The 23,848-nt window shown below is 42.4% G+C and overlaps 1 pseudogene; it reads left to right on the top strand.

Annotated features, from left to right (window-relative positions):
• Positions 1 to 23,376: 23,376 nt before the first annotated feature.
• Positions 23,377 to 23,494, top strand: LOC126185730 (5S ribosomal RNA; annotated as a pseudogene).
• The last annotated feature ends 354 nt before the right edge of the window (positions 23,495 to 23,848 follow it).

Below are 23,848 nucleotides of genomic sequence, written 5' to 3'. Positions count from 1 at the left end.
TTGGATGCATAACGGGGGTTGTTTGGATACGGCAACCTTCTGCTTTATCAATAAAATGTCTTAATTTTTTTTATTTTAGCTTTCGTTCTGGGTAATGCCTGATGATTTATGGTGGAGCGTTCTGTGTAATCCTTGGAAATATAAATGACACAGTTTTAGGGTAAACAGTATTTGTTGGAAGTCAAATTACTTATGTATCTTCATTAATTTTGCAATCCTACGAGTCTAATGCGTGGCAGATATCTTTTAAACCCCTTGGAGCACAAGCCGTTTTTCGAATAGCTTCCTTTATCTTTGGTCTGAATGACACATTATGTTGGCGAGATTAATGGCAAACTCCACTCGTTGCTGAAAAGGCAGATATACTGCGAAAGTTACGATTGAGAATTCTTTGGAAGGTAAATGTATTTTACACGCCGAAATTGTTTCAGATGACCCTAAGTTCAGCTTCGTAAACAGAATAATCGTGTAAGACACTTGTAGCCCTTATTTACGGATTGCATTCCATACTATCAGATAAAAGCAAAAGAACATCATCTGGCGCCAGCACAAGTTATCTGAATTTTGAATCAACATTTCTTGAATAGCTTGAAGATGAAGCTTGATCAGGAAGATGAAATGCTTCAGACTTGATGGTCCCCAGGATAATGAATGCGATTCTTCAAGTGAAGACAGACTGCATAAGTATCGATTTCTTTATGGTCGTGATGAAACTCAATGGAGTAATACACCGCCACCACGCAGCAGACGCCGAGACGTCGAATACACAATACCATGAAACCTCCACTTGATCCAGGAAGAGGAAGTGCAGTTATAAGAACACATTTGACTATTTTATCTCGCAAAGAATTTTAGAGAAGATTGCTAGTATCAAGAGAAAAAAGAAAAATATTACATCTGACACAATGCACGTTTTGTACTCTGGTCAGATAAAACAAACCTGTGTTGCTTTTAGTACAGTGAAGACACTGACAAAGACATTGGGAGGAACCTCAAAAAACGCTGCAATAGATAATTTTTCACAAGTGTTCCTTTATTTCGAAGACCTATTGCAGGAAAACATTCCAGTAATGACTTTGAGACAGAACAACAATTAATTACACGAGAAATAAAGATTTTCAAGTCCATAGAAGTTTTATCCTCATCATATGGCTTGGAAGGCAATGTGACATCCGTAGATTGTTGTTGTTGTTGTGGTCTTCAGTCCTGAGACTGGTTTGATGCAGCTCTCCATGCTACTCTATCCTGTGCAAGCATCTTCATCTCCCAGTACCTACTGCAACCTACATCCTTCTGAATCTGACTAGTGTATTCATCTCTTGGTCTCCCTCTACGATTTTAACCCTCCACACTGCCCTCCAATACTAAATTGGTGATCCCTTGATGCCTCAGAACATGTCCTACCAACCGATCCCTTCTTCTGGTCAAGTTGTGCCACAAACTTCTCTTCTCCCCAATCCTATTCAGTACCTCCTCATTAGTTGTGTGATCTACCCATCTAACCTTCAGCATTCTTCTGTAGCACCACATTTCGAAAGCTTCTATTCTCTTCTTGTCCAAACTATTTATCGTCCATGTTTCACATCCATACATGGCTACACTCCATACAAATTCTTTCAGAAAATACTTCCTGACACTTAAATCTATACTAGATGTTAACAAATTTCTCTTCTTCAGAAACGTTTTCCTTGCCATTGCCAGTCTACATTTTATATCCTCTCTACTTCGACCATCATCAGTTATTTTGCTCCCCAAATAGCAAAACTCCTTTACTACTTTAAGTGTTTCATTTCCTAATCTAATTCCCTCAGCATCACCCGACTTAATTCGACTACAATCCATTATCCTCGTTTTCCTTTTGTTGATGTTCATCTTATATCCCTTCAAGACACTATCCATTCCGTTCAACTGCTCTTCCAAGTCCTTTGCTGTCTCTGACAGAATTACAATGTCATCGGCAAACCTCAAAGTTTTATTTCTTCTCCATGGATTTTAATACCTACTCCAAATTTTCTTTTGTTTCCTTCACTGCTTGTTCAATATACAGATTGAATAACATCGGGGAAAGGCTACATCCCTGTCTCACTCCCTTCCCAACTACTGCTTCCCTTTCATGTCTCTCGACTCTTATAACTGCCATCTGGTTTCTGTACAAATTGTAAATAGCCTTTCGCTCCCTGTATTTTACCCCTGCCAGCTTCAGAATTTGAAAGAGAGTATTTCAGTCAACATTGTCAAAAGCTTTCTCTAAGTCTACAAATGCTAGAAACGTAGGTTTGCCTTTTCTTAATCTAGCTTCTAAGATAAGTCGTAGGGTCAGTATTGCCTCACGTGTTCCAATATTTCAACGGAATTCAAACTGATCTTCCCCGAGGTCGGCTTCTACTAGATTTCCATTCGTCTGTAAAGAATTCGCGTTAGTATTTTGCAGATGTGGCTTATTAAACTGGTAGTTCGGTAATTTTCTCATCTGTCAACACCTGCTTTCTTTGGGATTGGAGTTATTATATTCTTCTTGAAGTCTGAGGGTATTTCGCCTGTCTCATACATCTTGCTCACCAGATAGTAGAGTTTTGTCAGGACTGGCTCTCCCAAGGCTGTCAGTAGTTTTAATGGAATGTTGTCTACTCCCGGGGCCTTCTTTCGATTTAGGTCATTCAGTGCTCTGTCAAACTCTTCACGCAGTATCATATCTCCCATTTCATCTCCATCTACATCCTCTCCTATTTCCATGACATTGTCCTCAAGTACATCGCTCTTGTATAGACCCTCTATGTACTCCTTCCACCTTTCTGCTTTCCCTTCTTTGCTTAGAACTGGGTTTCCATCTGAGCTCTTGATATTCATGCAAGTGGTTCTCTTTTCTCCAAAGGTCTCTTTAATTTTCCTGTAGGCAGTATCTATCTTACCCCTAGTGAGATAAGCCTCTACATCCTTACATTTGTCTTCTAGCCATCTCTGCTTAGCCATTTTGCACTTCCTGTCGATCTCATTTTTGAGACGTTTGTATTCCTTTTTGCCTGCTTTATTTACTGCATTTTTATATTTTCTCCTTTCATCATTTAAATCCAATATTTCTTCTGTTACTCAAGGATTTCTACTAGCCCTCGTCTTTTTACCTACTTGATCCTCTGCTGCCTTCCATACTTCATCCCTCAAAGCTACCCATTCTTCTTCTACTGCATTTCTTTCCCCCATTCTTGTCAATTGTTCCCTTATGCTCTCCCTGAAACTCTTTGCAACCTCTGGTTTAGTCATTTTATCCAGGCCCAATCTCCTTAAATTCCTACCTTTGGGGAGTTTCTTCAGTTTTAGTCTACAGTTCATAACCAATAGATTGTGGTCAGAGTCCACATCTGCCCCTGGAAATGTCCTACAGTTTAAAACCTGATTCCTAGATCTCTGTCTTACCATTATATAATATATCTGAAACCTGTCAGTATCTCCAGGCTTCTTCCATGTATACAGCCTTATTTTATGATTCTTGAACCAAGTGTTAGTTATGATTAAGTTGTGCTCTGTCCAAAATTCTACCAGGCGGCTTCCTCTTTCATTTCTTAGCCCCAGTCCATATTCACCTACTATGTTTCCTTCTCTCCCTTTTCCTACTACCGAATTCCAGTCACCCATGACTATTAAATTTTCGTCTCCCTTCACTCCCTGAATAATTTCTTTGATTTCATCATAGATTTCTTCAATTTCTTCGTCATCTGCAGAGCTAGTTGGCATATAAACTTGTACTACTGTAGTAGGCGTGGGCTTCGTGTCTATCTTGGCCGCAATAATGCGTTCACTATGCTGTTCATAGTAGCTTACCCGCACTCCTATTTTTTTATTCATTATTAAACCTACTCCTGCATTACCCCTATTTGATTTTGTATTTATAATCCTGTACTCGCCTGACCAAAAGTCTTGTTCCTCCTGCCACCGAATTTCACTAATTCCCACTATATCTAACTTTAACCTATCCATTTCCCTTTTTAAATTATCTAACCTACCTGCCCGATTAAGGGATCTGACGTTCCACGCTCTGGCCCGTAGAACACCAGATTTCTTTCTCCTGATGACGACGCCCTCTTGAGTAGTCCCCGCCCGGAGATCCGAATGGGGGACTATTTTACCTCCGGAATATTTTACCCAAGAGGACGCCATCATTATTTAACCATACAGTAAAGCTGCATGCCCTCGGGAAAGATTACGGCTGTAGTTTCCCCTTGCTTTCAGCCGTTCGCAGTACCAGCACAGCAAGGCCGTTTTGGTTAGTGCTACAAGGCCAGATCAGTCAATCATCCAGACTGTTGCCCCTGCAACTACTGAAAAGGCTGCTGCCTCTCTTCAGGAACCACGCGTTTGTCGTGCCTCTCAACAGATACCCCTCCGTTGTGGTTGCACCTACGGTACGGCTATCTGTGTCGCTGAGGCACGCAAGCCTCCCCACCAACGGCAAGGTCCATGGTTCACCGGGGGCGGATCCGTAGATTATGTGACCAAAAAGAGCAAAAGTGTAATGTTGTCAGTTCTCTGCACTATAGGGTCATAGTAGAGGAAGGACGTAAAAAGACTACAGAGATAGTGTTATTCGATAATAAAACTAAATGATAAATTTATTCCCTTGGTCAGAAGGCAAGTTCATACAAATGCGAGAGGCAGTCAAAAAGATAGACTTTTGGCTTTTAGAGAAACATAATGGACGTAGCACCCATAAATACTGAATGTTTGTTTTCACAACAGTATCCCAGCTACCAGGAAGATAGATGTGATGGAAGGAGAATTGTCTTCAAGGATTTAGAGTAACAAATGATAATTCCTCACACAGAGAAGAGTGCCAAAACCCCAGGCCTCCAAAAGAATGTTTTACAAGCCGTGGCACTATCAACAGAAGATAGCGCGAAATGGTAGATCACCAAGAGGATGACTATCGTGTGCCCATATAGATTAAAAAGAAAAACTGATCAATTACACAGCAAATGCACAAAAATATCTGCAAAACATAGTGTAATTGTTTGTAAAGTGATAGTTTTTCATGAACAGAACGTGTACTACATGTACAGTAAAATTCGAAGGTTTTTTTTAATCTCGGAAGAATGATACCACGATTTATGATATTGTATTTCATGTACTAAAATAAAAGTCATAATACCATAATAAATGTCTTCTTATTCGTTCTGTATTACGAAACCCGTCATAATTTGATAACACTTTTTTAATAGAAAGAGGAGTTTTATGTACCCCCCTCATACATTTTTGCGAGTCCAGCCACTATTGAATCCAAAAAATACGGGACAGTCAAATGAAAACGAGACTGATGGGCAAAAATTAGTAAAGCGTTTATTATTTCAAAAGTAATAGTCATAACTATTAATACATTTTTCCCGTTGTGAGATGGGGAGTGTCATCATGGAGAAACGTTTGCGATATCCTACACAACCATAATTGTAACCAGGTGTCCACCCCTGCAGCAAATGACGGTCATCATAATCTTCTTTCAGGGCTCCAAAAAGATCGAAATCGCATGGGGAGGGATCAGAACTGTATGGAGTATGTGTAAGGGCTTGTCAGCTAACCATTTGCAGCGTAGTCGAAAGGGCCATGGCAACAAGTGGGCCTACCCTTAACTTTCTTGGGACGACAAAAACTATGATTTCGTACTTGAATTACATTTCCTGAATATACATCACGCCAAAGTCTATCTCGAATGGTGTATAGTAGAGTAGCAAGGGACATTGTTCCATTTATGTTTTACTGCCTTAAAATGTAATGCCACAAGGTACATCACAGTAGTGAGGTGAACCAACTAAATTACATTTAAGGTCCCTTAGACTCGACTTGGATATCTGTGAGGATGTAAGAGCAGTTTTGCCAGTTGTGACGTTACTATCACATATCGCTAAGCTATATTGTTTCATTTTCTGTTTTTCTCATTTTGGGAAAATATAAGTGTCGCAGTGCACGGTAACATGATCCACATTTCGAGCAACTTGCTACTAAAATGTTTTGGTATGTAACTTGAGTAGCCAATCTGAATTTGGATATGTGATTTTGTCTCATAAACTTTGAATCTCTGAGCTGCCCAGAGAGGGATATCTTGTTGCGTTTTCTTCACACAGTCTTCCATATAATCTGGTGCCTCCACACAGTTCTAGCGTCATTTTGTGTAAATTCAAGTGAGATTTTAGAGAACTTTCTCTGCCACAAATTCTTGTGAACCGTGTCCATCAATTAGAACAATGAAACATCTGTTACAAGCAGACATTACTTAAATTTCGAAATTCCTTAACTGCCCTACAACTTTCCCACTGTTAGACGCGCCACTGTTAACAAATATGACCTGCTGCACATCTAAGTTTGTTGTTATCGCTGTGAGAGTGGTATTGTGCACAGTGGCCAAACTCAGTGATCAGTTACTTATTATTCAATGAAGGTAACGAGCACTCGCTTGTCTTGTGTGATTACAAATTTGTTTATTGTCTAGGGAGAGTTTGCTGATTTTCTGGAGGACTATAACTATGTTGTGTGTTGATTCATGGTTGTGAAGGCACACTTGACCTCGTAGCAACAAATAATATTGTGCAAATAACGGGCATCAAAACAGATACAGGGATTAATTAACACAGAGATGTCCTAGTGAGACTAAATGCCGTAACTATAAAATCCACCAAAAATAAACGAAAAATATACCTATTAAAAAAACGATAATAATTCGCTTGACGCCATCCTGAGAGACACTCTCCAATCCTTCCAAATCAACATTGTAAGTGTAAACCAGATGTGGCTTGAATTCAGAGAAACAGTATCGACAGCAATTGAGAGATTTATGCTAAATAAATTAACAAAAGACGAAGCTTATTCTCCGTGGTACACAAAACAGGTCAGAACACTGTAGTAGAAACAAAGAAACAAGCATTCCAAATCCAAACGAATGCAAATTCTCAAAGATCGGCTGTCTTTTACAGAAGCTCGACTTCAATGCGTGGACTTCAATGCGAGATTCTTATAATAGTTCCCTCAACGAAACTTTGTCTTGAAACCTGGCAGAAACTCCGAAGAGATTTAGGTCGTACGTAAAGTTTTCTAGCGGCAAGACACAATCAGTGGCATCTTTGCATCTTTGCGCGATAGAAATGGAAATACTATCGGTGACACTGCTGCTAAAGCAGAGTTACTGAACACAGCCTTCCAAAATCCAAAGAAGACAAAGTAGATACTCCAGAATTCGAATAAAGAACAGATGAGTAACTTATAAGTAGATATCCTGTGAGTAATGAAAAAAGTTAAATCAATAAAAGCAAGACTTCCAGTCCAGAGTGTATACTACGAGGGTTGACTGAAAAGTAATGTCTCCACCTTCGTAACTCTTCAACAGTTGTCAGTATTGGTATGCGGCAGGTACTGGCTTGTTCCGTAGCCTTTTCTCTACAGCTCCAATTGGCTGGAAGCCTCAGCATTAAACTGTTGTGTTGTTACAGTGTGAAGTATTGAACCCTGAGCAGACGGTCGGTCAATGCGATTTAAGCAACGTGCAGTCATTGAATTCCTGACAACAGAAGGTAATTACCCTAAACGAGATTCATCAGAGAATGAAAGCAGTTTATGGTGATTGTGTTGATGAGAGTACTGTGCATCGTTGGGCGAGTAAGTTTAAAGATGTTAAGGCGGGAACATCTGACCTGCGTGACAAACAAAGAGTTGGACGTCCTGTGATAGCAACCACCGAGTTTCACAAGCAAAATGTTGACAGATTGACTCAGGGAAATCGTCGTATCACTCAGAGAGAAACTGCATGACTCAGGGCAATCGTCGTATCACTCAGAGAGAAACTGCAAGTACAATCGGCATTTCACAAGAACTTGTGGGTCACATTATTGCTTTGCTTGGCTATCGGAAGATCTGTGCCTGACAGTACCCCAGATGCTGACTCCTGAAATGAAAGCGCACAGACTTGAAATTTGCCAGGAACTCGTCCCGTTACGAGAATAAAGGTGACGCTATTCTCCAATCAGTTGTGACAGGAGACGAAACGTGGGTACACCATTAGGGCCTAGAGACGAAACGTCAGTTTATGGAATATCGACACAAAGACTCGCCACAGAAAAATAAATTCAAGGCGCAGCCCTCAGCTGGAAAAATCATGGCCACAGTGTTCTGGAACGTAGATGGTGTTGTCTATGTTGATTTCCTTGATTGTGGAACAATAATAAATTCAGAGCGTTACATCACAATGCTGCGAACTCTGAAACGACGGCTAACAAGGGTCCAAATGGAAAAGGGAAATGTTTTCCTTCAGCATGACAATGTCAAACCACACACTTCACATGACACCACAGCAGAACTTCAGAGACTGAACCTCACCACCATTCAGCATCCTCCACACAGCCCAGATTTAGCACTGTCTGACTTCCATCTGCTCCTGATCATGAAAGACGATCTGCGGGGACATCATTATCCTTCTAATGAAGATGTCGACAGAACTGTGAGACTATGGTTGCGGAAACAGAGTGTCGACTTCTTCCGTGACGGCTTCAGAAAACCTGTTCATCGTTGGCAGAAATGTATCCAACTGGTTGGTGATTATGTGGAAAACTGAATATTGGTAATTAAAGATCACATTCTAAGGATTATTTCTGCTTTTGATTTATTAAAATATTCCCATCCAAACCCAATTTACGAATGTGGAGGCATTACTTTTCATTCAACCCTCGTAATTAGTTTCCTTTTAGAGCATGCTGACTCAATAACTCCATACTTAACGATCATACACAATCGCTCGCTCGACGGAAGATCCGTAACCAAAGACTGGAAAGTTACGCAGCTCACACCAATACTCAAGGAAGCTAATAAGAGTAATCCATGAAATTATAGGCTCATTTCATTAACGTAGATATGCAGCAGGATTTTGGAACATATATTATGTTCTAACATTATGAAGTACCTCGAAGAGCACTGTCTATTCATACACAGTCACCACAGAATTGGAAAATATCGTTCTTGTGAAACACAACAAACTCTTCACTCACACGAAGTGTTGAGTGCTATTCACAAAGTATTTAAATTGATTGCGTATTTCTAGAAGGCTTTGATACTGGCGTTCCCCAAGGTATTGTTATATGCCCTCTGTTGTTCCTTATATATATAAACGGTTTAGGAGACAGTCTGAACAGCCGTCTTAGGTTGTTTGTAGAGGATGCTGTCGTTTACCGTCTAGTAAAGTCATCAGGAGATCAAAACCAATTGCAAATAGATTTATATCAGATATCTGTAGTGTGCCAAAATTGGCAATTGATACTAAACAATGAAAAGAGTGAGATTACTCACATAAGTGATAAAAGGAATCCGTTAACCTTCATTAAATCTAAAGAACATAAATTCAACTAAATATCTAGGAACTACAATTGCGAACAGCTTAAAATGGGAAAAACACATAGAAAATGTTGTGGGGAAGCCGAAGCAAAGACTGCATTTTACTGGAAGAACACTTAGACCATGCAACAGATCTACTAAAGAAACTGCCTGCACTACACTTGCCCATCCACGTCTGAGTACTGCTGCACGGTGTGGGATCCTTATGAGATACTATTAACAATGTACGTCGAGAAAGTTCAAAGAAGGACAGTAAGTTTTCTATTATCGAGAAATAGGGGAGACAGTGTCACGGACATGATACAGGATTTGGGGTGCACATCATTAAATTGGGGTATACATCATTAAAAGAAAGGCATGTTTCGTTGTGACGAGCTCTCACGAAATTTCAGTCACTAGTTTTCTCTTCTGAATGCGGAAATATTTTGTTGACACCGACCTACATCGGTAAAAACGATCATCATAATAAAAGAAGGGAAAGCAGTGTTGGCTTGGCTTTCTCAGGCCCGTCTTTCGTTTCTGCCTTCTCTCCATATTTGAAAAGGACGGATTACCCTAGGGTATTTCATTAGTTTATTTACATCAATATCGAGATATGTAAAGGTACCCTCTTGAAAGACACGAAAGTAATTTTCTGAAAGAGCGCACTTGAGTACTGTATGTTTTGGCTTCACGTTGTGAGTAAACAACAGCGAGCATGTGTAAACGAACGGGTCGCGTACACTGTAATAAGTCAGTTGTCCCACAACACGTTTGCCGGAGTTTTCGCTGAAGGAAAAACCTAAGAAAACCAATAATAGTAAAAGTGATCAGTACTGCCTATTTTTCGACTCTGATCTGTCGAAATGGCTGATTACACGCCGTTAGAAATAGTGAGAATGATAAAAATTGCTGGTGAGTGCCGCGATAATTATGCAACCGCACGAAGATTGTATGCCGAAAGGTATTCCTATGCCCGTCATCCCACAAAAGTTACAATTAGGTCTCTGGGAAGACGAGCTGAAAGGGGTACCTTGAAGAGGCAGAGACGAAAAACGGGCCCGAGAGAGGCGGTTGCACTGGGAGATGGTGCTATCGTCGCTGAAGATCCACACCTTTCGAATTGTCAGATTCAGTGAATGCATGTCGTGCCTCGATCAACGGTATCTCGTGTTTTAAGATACTTTAAGTTACACCCATATCGCTTATATATCACCTAAGCAAATGAGCGTGGGGATCCTGAGAGACGCCTGTCGATTGGCCGATACGCAAATACGTGGTGATCCCCTTCTCTTCGCACGCACTCTCTTTACAGATGAAGCAGACTTCGACAACATGGGAGGAGTCAATCTGCATAAAGCACATTACTGGGCAGAAACAAATCCTCGCTGGCAACGAGATCAACGAACACAGAGATAGTGATCAATCAATGTCTGGACGGTCATAGTTGGAGATTACGTGACAGGTCCTGTTTTTTATGACGAAACGTTGAACGGCTTACACTGTCTCTAGAATCTGGTGGTTCCTTTACTATGAAAAATCTCCCTAGACATACGAGCACGTATGTGGTTTCAACATGTCGGTGCCCCTGCACATCAGTCCTCACCTGTCAGAAGGAACCTTAATGCAACTTACCCGAATCGATGGATTGGTATCTATAGTGCAGTTCGTGACTTCCCGCCACTATCGCCTGACATAACACAATTGGACTTCTTCTTATGGCGAGCTGTGAAACAGAAGGTGTACTCCACTCCCCCGACGACGCCTGATGATATGAGTGGAAGGATGTCACCTGTGACTATGGATATCAAGTTAGCTTTGGTATCAAAATCTGGGCCAGAATACTGGGTGACAGGTGTTTGTGGCCCTCCATGTTGCCTGACCCGTTCACTGCACGAAGTTACCATGCAATTCTATCAAACTATCTGCCGGATACGCTGGAAGATGTTCCACTACATGTTCAGCAGAGGATATGGTTCCAACATGATGGTGCACCTCCACACTCTGGAATTAATGTGTGACAGTATTTGGACAGAACATTTCCAGGGAAATGGTTTGGACGTGGAGGTCCGGTTTAATGGTCACCGCATTCACCTGACATAAATCCCCTGGATTTCTTCCTGTTGAGGCACCTGAAGGAGCATGTGTACTCTACTCCACCGACGAGAGTGGAGGAATTGGTAGAGCGTGTTCATGCTGCTGTTGTTACTGTGGACGAAGCTTTTCTGCATAGGGTTCAGACCTGTATGATCTGGCGGGTTGCGCAATGTTTGGACGTGCAGGGAGATCGCTTTGAACGTCTGTTGTTCTGAGGACAACGTATTCTTTTGTGAAGGTCTTGCTGTCATTAATATGGACATTACTATTGTCACTGGTTGCCAATATGTGACATCTGTGCGCTCGTATTACGTCTAGTATAAATGACAAGTAGATGTCGTTGTACTGTGGCATCATCTGTAGCATCTCGAAATTGATATTGTTTTTGTAGTTACTCTGTCCTATGACAGGTCATTTGTTTCAACCGTCTATTTCTTATTTGTCTAACCACGTATTTGTTATGTTCGGCGCTACAAAATGTTGTAAATTTAGAATACATGTGACCTAAGAGACAGCGCATATTACAGTATTTTAAAAAAATAAATAAAGATACGCCCCAAGCCTGGATTGAACCGTCGACCTCCTGCATGCTAACCCAAAGCTACACTACTGGCCATTAAAATTGCTACACCAAGAAGAAATGCAGATGATAAACGGGTAGTCATTGGAAAAATATATTATACTAGAACTGACATGTGATTACATTTTCACGCAATTTGGGTGCATAGATCATGAGAAATCAGTACCCAGAGCAACCACCTCTGGCCCTAATAACGGCCTTGATACGCCTGGGCATTGAGTCGAGCAGAGCTTGGATGGCGTGTACATGTACAGCTGCCCATGCAGCTTCAACACGATACCATAGTTCATCAAGAGTAGTGACTGGCGTATTGATTGTGACGAGCCAATTGGTCGGCCACCATTGACCAGACGTTTTCAATTGGTGAGAAATCTGGAGAATGTGCTGGCCAGGGCAGCAGTCCAACATTTTCTGTATCCAGAAAGGCCCGCACAGGACCTGCAACATGCGGTCGCGCATTATCCTGCTGAAATGTAGAGTTTCGCAGGGATCGAATGAAGGGTAGAGCCACGGGTCGTAACACATCTGATATGTAACGCCCACTGTTCAAAGTGTCGTCAATGCGAACAAGAGGTGACCGAGACGTGTAACCAATGGCACCCCATACCATCGCGCCGGGTGATGCGCCAGTACGGCGATGACGAATACACGCTTCCAATGTGCATTCACCGCGATGTCGCCAAACACGGATGCGACCATCATGATGCTGTAAACAGAACCTGGATTCATCCGAAAAAATGACGTTTTGCCACTCGTGCACCCAGGTTCGTCATTGAGTACACTATCGCAGGCGCTCCTGTCTGTGATGCAGCGTCAAGGGTAACCGCAGCCATGGTCTCCGAGCTGATAGTCAATGCTGCTGCAAACGTCGTCGAACTGTTCGTGCAGATGATTGTTGCCTTGCAGTCGTCCCCATATGTTGACTCAGGGATCGAGACGTGGCTGCACGATCCGTTAGAGCCATGCGGATAAGATGCCTGTCATCTCGACTGCTAGTGATATGACGCCGTTGGGATCCCGCACGGCGTACCATATTACCCTCCTGAACCCACCGATTCCACACTTTGCTAACAGTCATTGGAGCTCGACCAACGTGAGCAGCAATGTCGCGATACGATAAACCGCAGTTGCGATAGGCTACAATTCGACCTTTATCAAAATCGGAAACGTGATGGTACGCATTTCTCCTCCTTCCACGAGCAATGACAACAACGTTTCACCAGGCAACGCAGGTCAACTGCTGTTTACGTATGAGAAATCCATTGGAAACTTTCCTCGTGTCAGGACATTGTAGGTGTCGCCACCGGCGCCATCCTTGTGTGAATGCTTTTAAGAGATAATCATTTGCGTATCAGAGCATCTTCTTCCTGTTGGCTAAATTTCGCTTCTGTAGCACGTCATCTTCGTGGTGTAGCAGTTTTAATGTCCACTAGTGTATATCCACTGCATCAACTGTACATCACAGCTGAAATCTGCTTTAGTTACCATACATGGTGTTACAGTGTTGCCAGATTGCCACTCATTAACGTTATTTTTCTGCCGTATGTACTCACCGGACGAAATTTTGTGAGAGACATTTTCTTATCGCTGGCATGAGAGGAGTCGCGCTGCGAAGCCCGACAGCGCGAATTTCGCTTCACCCTGTATACTTGCAATTTCTGGTAACGATGATTGAAATGGATAGCGATCGCGCACCCTTCTCTCCAAAGTGGACCACAAAGGCTCAGTAACACTGGGATATTGTGACTTTGGTGGCCAGGGGAGCCAGGTCAAATCATCCTCGTACAAACAAAACCAGTCCTGGGCGATGCGAGCGAAGTGCACAGGGGCCTGTCGTCTTGAAACACAGCATCAGCATTTGAGAACAAACACTGTACCATTGGATAAACCTGTTCAGCAAAAATGGTCATATAATCCTTGGTAGTAATGCTACCTTGCAGAGTACCTACCACGCCCATCGAATACCATGATTTGGCTGCCCAAATCATCACCGAACACCCGCCATATTTCGCTCGTGGGAGGTAAATTCGGTCAGAAGTTGGAATCAATATGAAACAAATCCAAGCGACCATGCGACCGATAGACCAGATATATGGCTTCAGCACCGTGTTTTCCTGTTGCAGTCATTTGTGTCACCGATGAGTTTTGATATTCCAGCTCTAACTGCAATTCCCTAGTTATGAAGCTGTCTTCATATTCTGTTGGTGTTGACAGGGTTCGCGAATGCGACATTCAGCTCTGCAATGACTTTTGCAGCTGTTGTCCTCTTATTTTTCGTCACTGACCTCTTCATTGACGGTCCGTCATTATCACTCAACACACAATTTCGTCCGCGGTGTGACTTGGTAGATTATGTTTTCCTGCTTTGCCTGCATGCGTTTTGAACATTGGACATGGTGCCCCTTCGTACACCAAACACTTTGGTTGTTTTGGGATTGGAAGCACCCATCATACGAGCACCAACAATCTGCGCTCGTCCGAATTCACTCAACTCCGAAATCATGCATTCACAACTACACGGTTCTGACCACAAATAACGCTTGCAACGTACTGAGGGCATGGCAGAGGTGTCCTCCGTTGTCAATTACAGCAGCGCAACCTGCAGCCTTGGATAGCATCTGCTTTTATATTCTAGAACGCATTTCTCACTGCCTTTCAATAGTTTTGTCCTAACCCTGTACTTGAATATCGAAAATGGATGCGGGCGTGAAATGGAATCCAACGTGTGATCAATATTAACAGGATCCTCTCAAAGCAGACACGTCGTGCCCATGTCCTGCATGCATTCTGTGTTAACTGCACTGATAAACACCCTGTTTGGAGAAGATAACCTCCTACCTATTTCGAGAAGATGGACTTTCTTACCACTCAAGCGTGGTTTCGTATGTCATTCTGTGAATCGTACGTTTCGGGTGTGTAATTTGATAGTCCAGGATCATCCAAATATAATTGTTTGATGTTACCTTATAAACCCAGATGGTCGAGCATAGTTTCCGGTTTCGTTGATTCGATCGATCAAACGTCAAGTGTACCCTTCGTTATCTAATTTCTCGATCTCCATAAAAACGGTGACATTTGCTGTTGAAAAATCATCTCTTCAAAATAACCCATTAAACTGAGCGTCCATCGTGTCTGTTGATTTTAGAGGAACGATACAGTTCTCAGTTACTACCGTTTTTTCGTGAAGCGTCAAGGCCAACTGCACTTAGCACGCAGTAGTCCAAAGCCAGTTTCTACTTTGGAACAAAACCATTTGTGCTTACTTTTATTGTGCGAACTGTCACTTTTAGTAGTTTTTTTATTTACTGCTGTTGACATCGTGGGGGTCACAGCTTATCCAGCTAGTACAGTCTCCCAATAAAAGGCGTCCATAACATGGAGCACAATGTTCGTATACCCTGGACCAGTCTTGAATCTTAACTTACCCTCTCCTCAAGAAAGTTTCTAATTTCATTTAGCACATCAAATTCTGCTCATGCAATGTGCCACGAATTTTATTTTCTGGAACACTTTTTGTGACGTCATTAGGAATATGCAAAGGTCGCTTCTCCTTACGAGGCTCACAATTAGTATCACGATAGAACCTTTTTTTAAATTACCGCTTTCATTTCTATTTAGTTTCTTTCTGTACAGTAACTAGATTCTTTACACAACATGTAGATATTATTTTCAGTTTTCCTGTCTTATGTTCGACGCTATCCGGTAATGGTACTATAGGGGCGTTAGCATCCTTGTCATCAGGCGATTTAGTAAATTGTGTATTGCTATGTTTCTAAGACATACTTATCATGTTAACAACCCTCGGTTCTTTTTCTCTCGTTCTTGATTCGGCAGTGCTACTGCAGGAAAGAAGACAACCTCTTAACGCTACCTGCCTTCGTCTTCTCATTTGCGGATTCGAGAGGCAATTTGATACCTCGAGGTCTGCAAACCGGATGTCAGATCGAAATTAGAATTATATATTAATATCTTCAGTTGCCCCCACTCCACGAATCATAGACCTTGCCGTTGGTGGAGAGGCTTGCGTGCCTCAGCGATACAGATAACCGTACCGTAGGTGCAACCACAACGGAGGGGTATCTGTTGAGAGGCCAAACGTGTGGTTCCTGAAGAGGGGCATCAGCCTTTTCAGTAGTTGCAGGGGCAACAGTCTGGATGATTGACTGATCTGGCCTTGTAACACTAACCAAAACGGCCTTGCTGTGCTGGCACTGCGGAACGGCTGAAAGCAAGGGGAAACTACAGAAGAAATTTTTCCCGAGCACATGCAGCTTTACTGTATGGTTAAATGATGATGGCGTCCTCTTGGGTAAAATATTCCGGAGGTAAAATAGTCCCCCATACGGATCTCCGGGCGGGGACTACTCAAGAGGGCGTCGTCATCACGAGAAAGAAAACTGGCGGTCTACGGATCGGAGCGTGGAATGTCAGATCCCTTAATCGGGCAGGTATGTCAGAAAATTTAAAAAGGGAAATGGATACGGTAAAGTTAGATATAGTGGGAATTAGCGAAGTTCGGTGGCAGGAGGAACAAGACTTTTGGTCTGGTGAATACAGGGTTATAAATACAAAATCAAATAGAGGTAATGCAGGAGTAGGCTTAATAATGAATAAAAAAATAGGAGTGCGGGTACGCTACTACAAACAGCATAGTGAACGCATTATTGTGGCCAAGATAGACACGAAGCCCACGCCTACTACAGTAGTACAAGTTTATATGCCTACTAGCTCTGCAGATGACGAAGAAATTGAAGAAATGTCTAATGAGATAAAGGAGAAAAATTTAATAGTCATGGAATTCGATAGTAGGAAAAGGATGAGAAGGAAACGTAGTACGTGAATATGGATTGGGGGGAAGAAATGAAAGAGAAAGCCGCCTGGTAGAATTTTGCGCGGAGCATAACTTAATCATAGCTAACACTTGGTTCAAGAACCATAAAAGAAGATTGTATACATGGAAGGATCCTGGAGATACTTACAGGTTTCAGATACATTATATAATGGTAAGACACAGATTTAGGAACCAGGTTTTAAATTGTAAGACATTTCCAGGGGCAGATGTGGACTCTGACCACAATCTATTGGTTATGAACTGTAAATTAAAACTGAAGAAACAGCAAAAAGGAGGGAATTTAAAGAGATGGGACCTGGATAAACTGACTAAACTAGAGGTTGTACAGAGTTTCAGGGAGAGCATAAGGGAGAAATCGACAAGATGGGGGAAAGAAATAGAGTAGAAGAAGAGTGGGTAGCTTTGAGGGATGAAGTAGTGAAGGCAGCAGAGGATCAAGTAGGTAAAAAGACGAGGGCTAGTAGAAATCCTTGGGTAACATAAGAAATACCTAATTCAATTGATGAAAGAAGACAATATAAAAATGCAGTAAATGAAGCAGGCAAAAAGGAATACCAACGTCTCAAAAATGAAATCGACAGGAAGTGCAAAATGGCTAAGCAGGCATCGCTAGAGGGCAAATGTAAGGATGTAGAGGCTTATCTCACTAGGGGTATGATAGATACTGCCTACAGGAAAATTAAAGAGACCTTTGGAGAAAAGAGAACCACTTGCATGAATATCAAGAGCCCAGATGGAAACCCAGTTCTAAGCAAAGAAGGGAAAGCAGAAAGGTGGAAGGAGTATATAGAGGGTCTATACAAGAGCGACGTACTTCAGGGCAATATTATGGAAATGGAAGAGGGTGTAGATGAAGATGAAATGGGAGATATGATACTGCGTGAAGAGTCTGACAGAGCACTGAAAGACCTAAGTCGAAACAAGGCCCCGGGAGTAGACAACATTCCATTAGAACTACTGACAGCTTTGGGAGAGCCAGTCCTGACAAAACTCTACCATCTGGTGAGCAAAATGTATGAGACAGGCGAAATACCCTCAGACTTCAAGAAGAATATAATAATTCCAATCCCAAAGAAAGCAGGTGTTGACAGATGTGAATATTACCGAAATATCAGTTTAATAAGTCACGGCTGCAAAATACTAACGCGAATTCTTTACAGACGAATTGAAGAACTAGTAGAAGCCGACCTCGGGGAAGATCAGTATGGATTCCGTCGAAATATTGGACACGTGAGGCAATACTGACCCTACGACTTATCTTAGAAGCTAGATTAAGGAAAGGCAAACGTACGTTTCTAGCATTTGTAGACTTAGAGAAAGCTTTTGACAATGTTGACTGGAATACTCTCTTTCAAATTCGGAAGGTGGCAGGGGTAAAATACAGGGAGCGAAAGGCTATTTACGATTTGTACAGAAACCAGATGGCAGTTATAAGAGTCGAGGGGCACGAAAGGGAAGCAGTGCTTGGGAAGGGAGTGAGACAGGGTTGTAGCATCTCCCCAATGTTATTCAGTCTGTATATTGAGCAAGCAGTAAAGGAAACAAAAGAAAAATTCGGAGTAGGTATTAACATCCATGGAGAAGAAATAAAACTTTGAGGTTCGCAGATGACATTGTAATTCTGTCAGAGACAGCAAAGGACTTGGAAGAGCAGTTGAACGGAATGGATAGTGTCTTGAAGGGATATAAGATGAACATCAACAAAAGGAAAACGAGGATAATGGATTGTAGTCGAATTAAGTCGGGTGATGCTGAGGGAATTAGATTAGGAAATGAAACACTTAAAGTAGTAAAGGAGTTTTGCTGTTTGCGGAGCCAAATAACAGATGATGATCGAAGTAGAGAGGATATAAAATGTAGACTGGCAATGGTAAGGGAAGTGTTTCTGAAGAAGAGAAATTTGTTAACATCGAGTGTAGATTTAAGTGTCAGGAAGTCTTTTCTGTAAGTATTAGTATGGAGTGTAGCCAAGTATGGATGTGAAACATGGACGGTAAATAGTTTGGATAAGAAGAGAATAGAAGCTTTCGAAATGTGGTGCTACAGAAGAATGCTGAAGATTAGATGGGTAGATCACATAACTAATGAGGAGGTATTGAATAGAATTGGGGAGAAGAGAAGTTTGTGGCAAAAATTGACCAGAAGAAGGGATCGGTTGGTAGGACATGTTCTGAGGCATCAGGGGATCACGAATTTAGTATTGGAGTGCAGCGTGGAGGGTAAAAGTCGTAGAGGGAGACCAAGAGATGAATACACTAGTCAGATTCAGAAGGATGTAGGTTGCAGTAGGTACTAAGAGATGAAGCAGCTTGGACAGGATAGAGTAGCATGGAGAGCTGCATCAAACCAGTCTCAGGACTGAAGACTACAACAACAATACAACAGCTTTCAGTTGCTGACGGGCGTTAATATATATCAACGGGGACAGATGAAAATGTGTGCCCCGACCGGGACTCGAACCCGGAATCTCCTCCTTACATGACAGACGCTCTATCTATCTAAGCCATCGAGGGCACAGAGGATTGTGCGACGGCAGGGTCTATATCGCTCACGCCTCCCACATTCTCACCTTATATGTCCACACACTACATTCGTAGTGTCCCTACCTAACACACTCATTACTCGTGGAAGACATTCTTATAAAGTCCTGTAAGAGTTCGGGTGATATGTGTGCAACCACACACAAGAGGAAGGTCTTGGCCGGTATTGCGGACATGTCCGAAAGAACAGACACCATATCCATATAAAAGGATGTCAGTTCCTCCCGCAATCTCTTATTCTCACACGCGGATTCGTCTATCTGGCCCATCAACTGAGACTTATATAATGTCTAGTTTGAGAATTTTGAGCTCAGCTCGTTAGTAACGCTTGTTGCCTATCTTTGTATTTAATTATTTCTACTGATGCTCAACAGGAAATGTCTTATTTTAAAGCTAAAACAATATTTAGTCTCTCTTCGGCAGTCAAGAGCTCATACTACAGTCAGAAAATAAGTAAATATTCATCTGACGCCATTTAGAAACTGAGATGCATGGTGGCTATAACGGCACCGGAGATAAGTTCTACCGAACAGCGACGGCTGCTGGGAGTCGCGCCTGCGGTTGGGTCGTTGGCCTTGGCACGACCACCAGCCGACGTGCTGTTCACCTTCTGGCGCGCCAAGTGGCTCGCAGGACTGCCTGAAAAGTCGACTCATATATGCCGTGAGCTGCAGCTACTACGGAAGAGACAAGCAGGTTTTCTTGTCAACTTATGCGGCCATGTGAGAACGCAAACACTTCAGTGAGCTTCAGACCTACCAGAAAGAGCATTCGAGTTTGTTATCGTATAGGAAAAATGATGTGTGTCCGTAGTCAATAAATTACGGCGGAAAGAAATTCTTTCGTACGTTTGCTTGGACCATAGTATGAGTCCATCCACGCTCCCAACACTCGTCGTCATAATGTACTCGCTGCCACGTTCAGAATCAAATTTTCACAGTCGTTAGTACTAAAACGTTAACAACTCTACATGAACTTATTTTTCACTCTCCAGCTATATAATTACCTCATTTAATCTAACTTCTCCGAATATATCTCCACCTCCTATAAATACTATATACCTTCGTGTACATAACTGCAGATATTCCCAAAGGCTCCCAAACGAGATATGGTGGAGTTTTAACGCTCTACTGTCCTACACAGAAAAGCAAGAAAGAGGGAGGTTAAGGGCTTATCCCTCCAGCGAAGACGAGATGATTGGAGACTGACCACAAGCCGCGTTGAACAGGGGAAGGAAAGGGAGTCTGCTAAGTCCTTTTCGAACAAACCATTCCGTTATGCGCCTTAACCAATTTAGTGAAGATACGAGAAATCTGGATCAAGACATCAGAACATGGATTTGAGCCCCACTTCTCCCGAGAGTGACTCCATTGCCTTACCTATGGTACCACCTCGCTGATCACATAAAAGCAAAGCTGCAGTATAGCAGTCTTACCACGCTCAGCAAAAAGTGACGATGATAAAGCTCTTAAATTCGGCTTTCAGCTCAACAGCAAATAATTGGTCATTGAAAAGGTATATAGCCCTACCAAAAAACATAGTTCCTTTCAGAAAATAAAAAATTTCGTATATTAACTATACGTCGAAGTACCTTCTCTGTCTTATTTCGATATCTTAAAGTATTCACGAAACATTTCAACATTTCAGATTATCTACGTTACGTGAGACACCTATATGCGCCGATTGTGATATTTAAGTAGACATATGCTATCAAATCTGTCTTAGTGTTCCTGTTCTCAGTATACAATTTTAACGGAAAATTCAGCGAAGAAAACTAGCGATTAAGAATAACATTTTAAAAAATCAACCAGACTGCCGTCTTCCAATCATTTCACACCTTGTTTGTTACGTGTAGACGTTTTAGGATGATTCTGATACTTCTGAAATCTTGGTAAACTATTTATAGTTGTAATTGCGATTCTGGGCTGTCGCTGGCTTCTTTCCACACTTCAGACCGTATATTTTCTCCTAGACCTGAGACTGAACGGGAAGAAAGATTAGGATTTAAGATTTTGTCGACGATAGAGTAATTAAACACTTAGTTACACTTCGCATTGGACGAAGATGGCGAAGGAAACTACTCTTCAATAGGAACCAATTCGGAATTCACCTTAAAAGATTTAGGGAAACTATGGAAAACCTTAATCAAGGCGCCCAGGCAGGGATTTCAGTATGTTCCAACTATTATGCCAGCGTGTTAATTACTTTATCACTTCGCTTGGTAAACTTAGAGAAGAAGACGTTGATTTGTCCGACTATACGGACGTTTATGACAAGATTCTTTTAAACTAGTCATTACTGATTCAAATTGATGGGGTTTATATCACTGGGATAACTACGTAACTGCTCACAACTTGTAAGATACTGCCTGAAAACAAGAAAAGAGAACCGTTGAATCAGAAGGCCAGCTCAAAAGTATTCAACTGCTTCAATGTTCACAATTCTGGAAACAGCGGAAATACTCTACCATGAGCCTAAAGTCATTACTGTGTCTTACACTGCGTCACAATTACTAAGGGACAACTGACGCTTGCTAAGGAACAACTGCCAATTGCTATGGAACAACCGAAAATTGCTTCGGGACATCTGATCAATGATAGTGATAGGAAATGTAGAGGGAGGGACGTGTTAATTGCATCAAAGCCTCTGCACGAGCGCTATGTAAGGATTCGGCAGTTCATGCAGCACAGTGTTTGACGAAGGTTGTTGTGGAATCGATTACTGTGACATTTCATGTGGTACTGTAACGTGTCTCCAAGAAACAATTTGAGTGCTTACCAACATGGATGAGTAGTTGGATGGCTCGAAGCCAGTCATAGTGTCACTACTATAGCCATAGTAATGGGTGTGTCCAAAAGTGTCATCTCGCTATTAAAAACGGCCGTTGACGGTGAGGTGGCCGCAGACTGACCAGCACACCGCAAGAAATTCTATACATAGCCCTAGTGGCAAAAATGAACAGATCGCTGCAGATCTTGCAACTGCTACATATATACTTGTCTCTGCCAGAACCAGGCTGATTTGTATGCTCGGAAAGCTGCTCAGTGCATCCCATTTCAACCACCATATCATTGAGAAAGAGTTAGCTGGTGTAGGGAGCGTATTGGTTGGGGTCAGAGTGATGCTCTCCAACAAATCTCACGTCATTGTGGAAAGTGATTCTGCCCCAGGTAGAGTGCACAGAGAGCGGAACATGTTCAACACCACAGAATGCTCATGAAGGCCTACGGTACGGCCTAGGCGTTATGGTTTGTGCAAGCTATAGGCGTAGTGTCCAAATACCGTTGCATATTTTTGCGTGAGGTACCGTTACAGCACAGCAGTATTGCAAGAAGGTTATCGTGGATCATGTCAGTCTGTTTAGGGGTGTGTTAGATCCCGACATTCTGTTTACGTACGATAATGTCCAGCCGGTCGGAGTAGCCGAGCGGTTCTAGGCGCTACAATCTGGAACGGTCGCAGGTTCGAATCCTCTCGGGCATGGATGTGTGAGACGTCCTTAGGTTAGTTAAGTTTAAGTAGTTCTAAGTTCTAGGGAACTGATGACCTCAGAAGTTAAGTCCCATAGTGCCCAGTGCCATTTGATAATGTTCACCCACTCAGGATCGCTGAGGTGTCGGACACATTGGAAAGTGAGGATATTGAACGTATGGAATGGTCTGTGCACTCCCCAGACCTAAACCATATTGAACGTGCCTGAGATGCTCTTGGCAGATGTGTTTCTCAGCTAACACCCTCTCTCTGAGCAGTGCAATACCTGAGAACCGCCTTGAGGACAAGGACTCCTTAATAGTTTGGTAACCAGCACGAATAACTGGTGCAGCAAGTGCATTAGTGCCCGAGGAGGGCTTATTTCTTACTGAGAGTCTGATATTGACATTTGTGTTGAAAGTCTGACCTGTATCAAGAGATTTTTTGTAGCACAAAGATAGCGTTCAAAGCTATTTTTTATTGACCAGTTTCGACAGGTGGCCAACAGCATTGCCGCAGTGGTAACACCGGTTCCCGTTAGATCACAGAAGTTAAGCGCTGTCGGGCTGAGCTAGTACTTGGATGGGTGACCATCCGGTCTGCTGAGCGCTGTTGGCAAGCGGGATGCACTCAGCCATAGTGAGGCACACTGAAGGGCTAGTTGACAGGGAACTAGCAGCCCCAGTCTCGTAAACTGACATATGGTCGGAAGAGCGGTGTGTTGATCACATGACCCTCCAGTTCGCATCCAGTGACGGCTGTAGGCTGAGGATGACACGGTGGCCGATCGGTACCGTTGGGCCTTCCTGGCCTGTTCGGACGGAGTTTTAGTGTGTACAGGTGAGACTGTTATCGTCAGATTTTCCAAAACTTTTTTGGTTGTGCGTCATGTTCCATTGTGCGTTCATTGCTAATGACATTGCTCATGCCATGTTAATGAATGCACAATGTCGTACAACCACATAAGCGTTT

Source organism: Schistocerca cancellata, chromosome 4 (genome assembly GCF_023864275.1).
Source record: "Schistocerca cancellata isolate TAMUIC-IGC-003103 chromosome 4, iqSchCanc2.1, whole genome shotgun sequence".
Classification (NCBI taxonomy): domain Eukaryota; kingdom Metazoa; phylum Arthropoda; class Insecta; order Orthoptera; family Acrididae; genus Schistocerca; species Schistocerca cancellata.
Note: the sequence above shows the minus strand (reverse complement) of the source record. Positions and strands in the feature narration are given on the sequence as shown.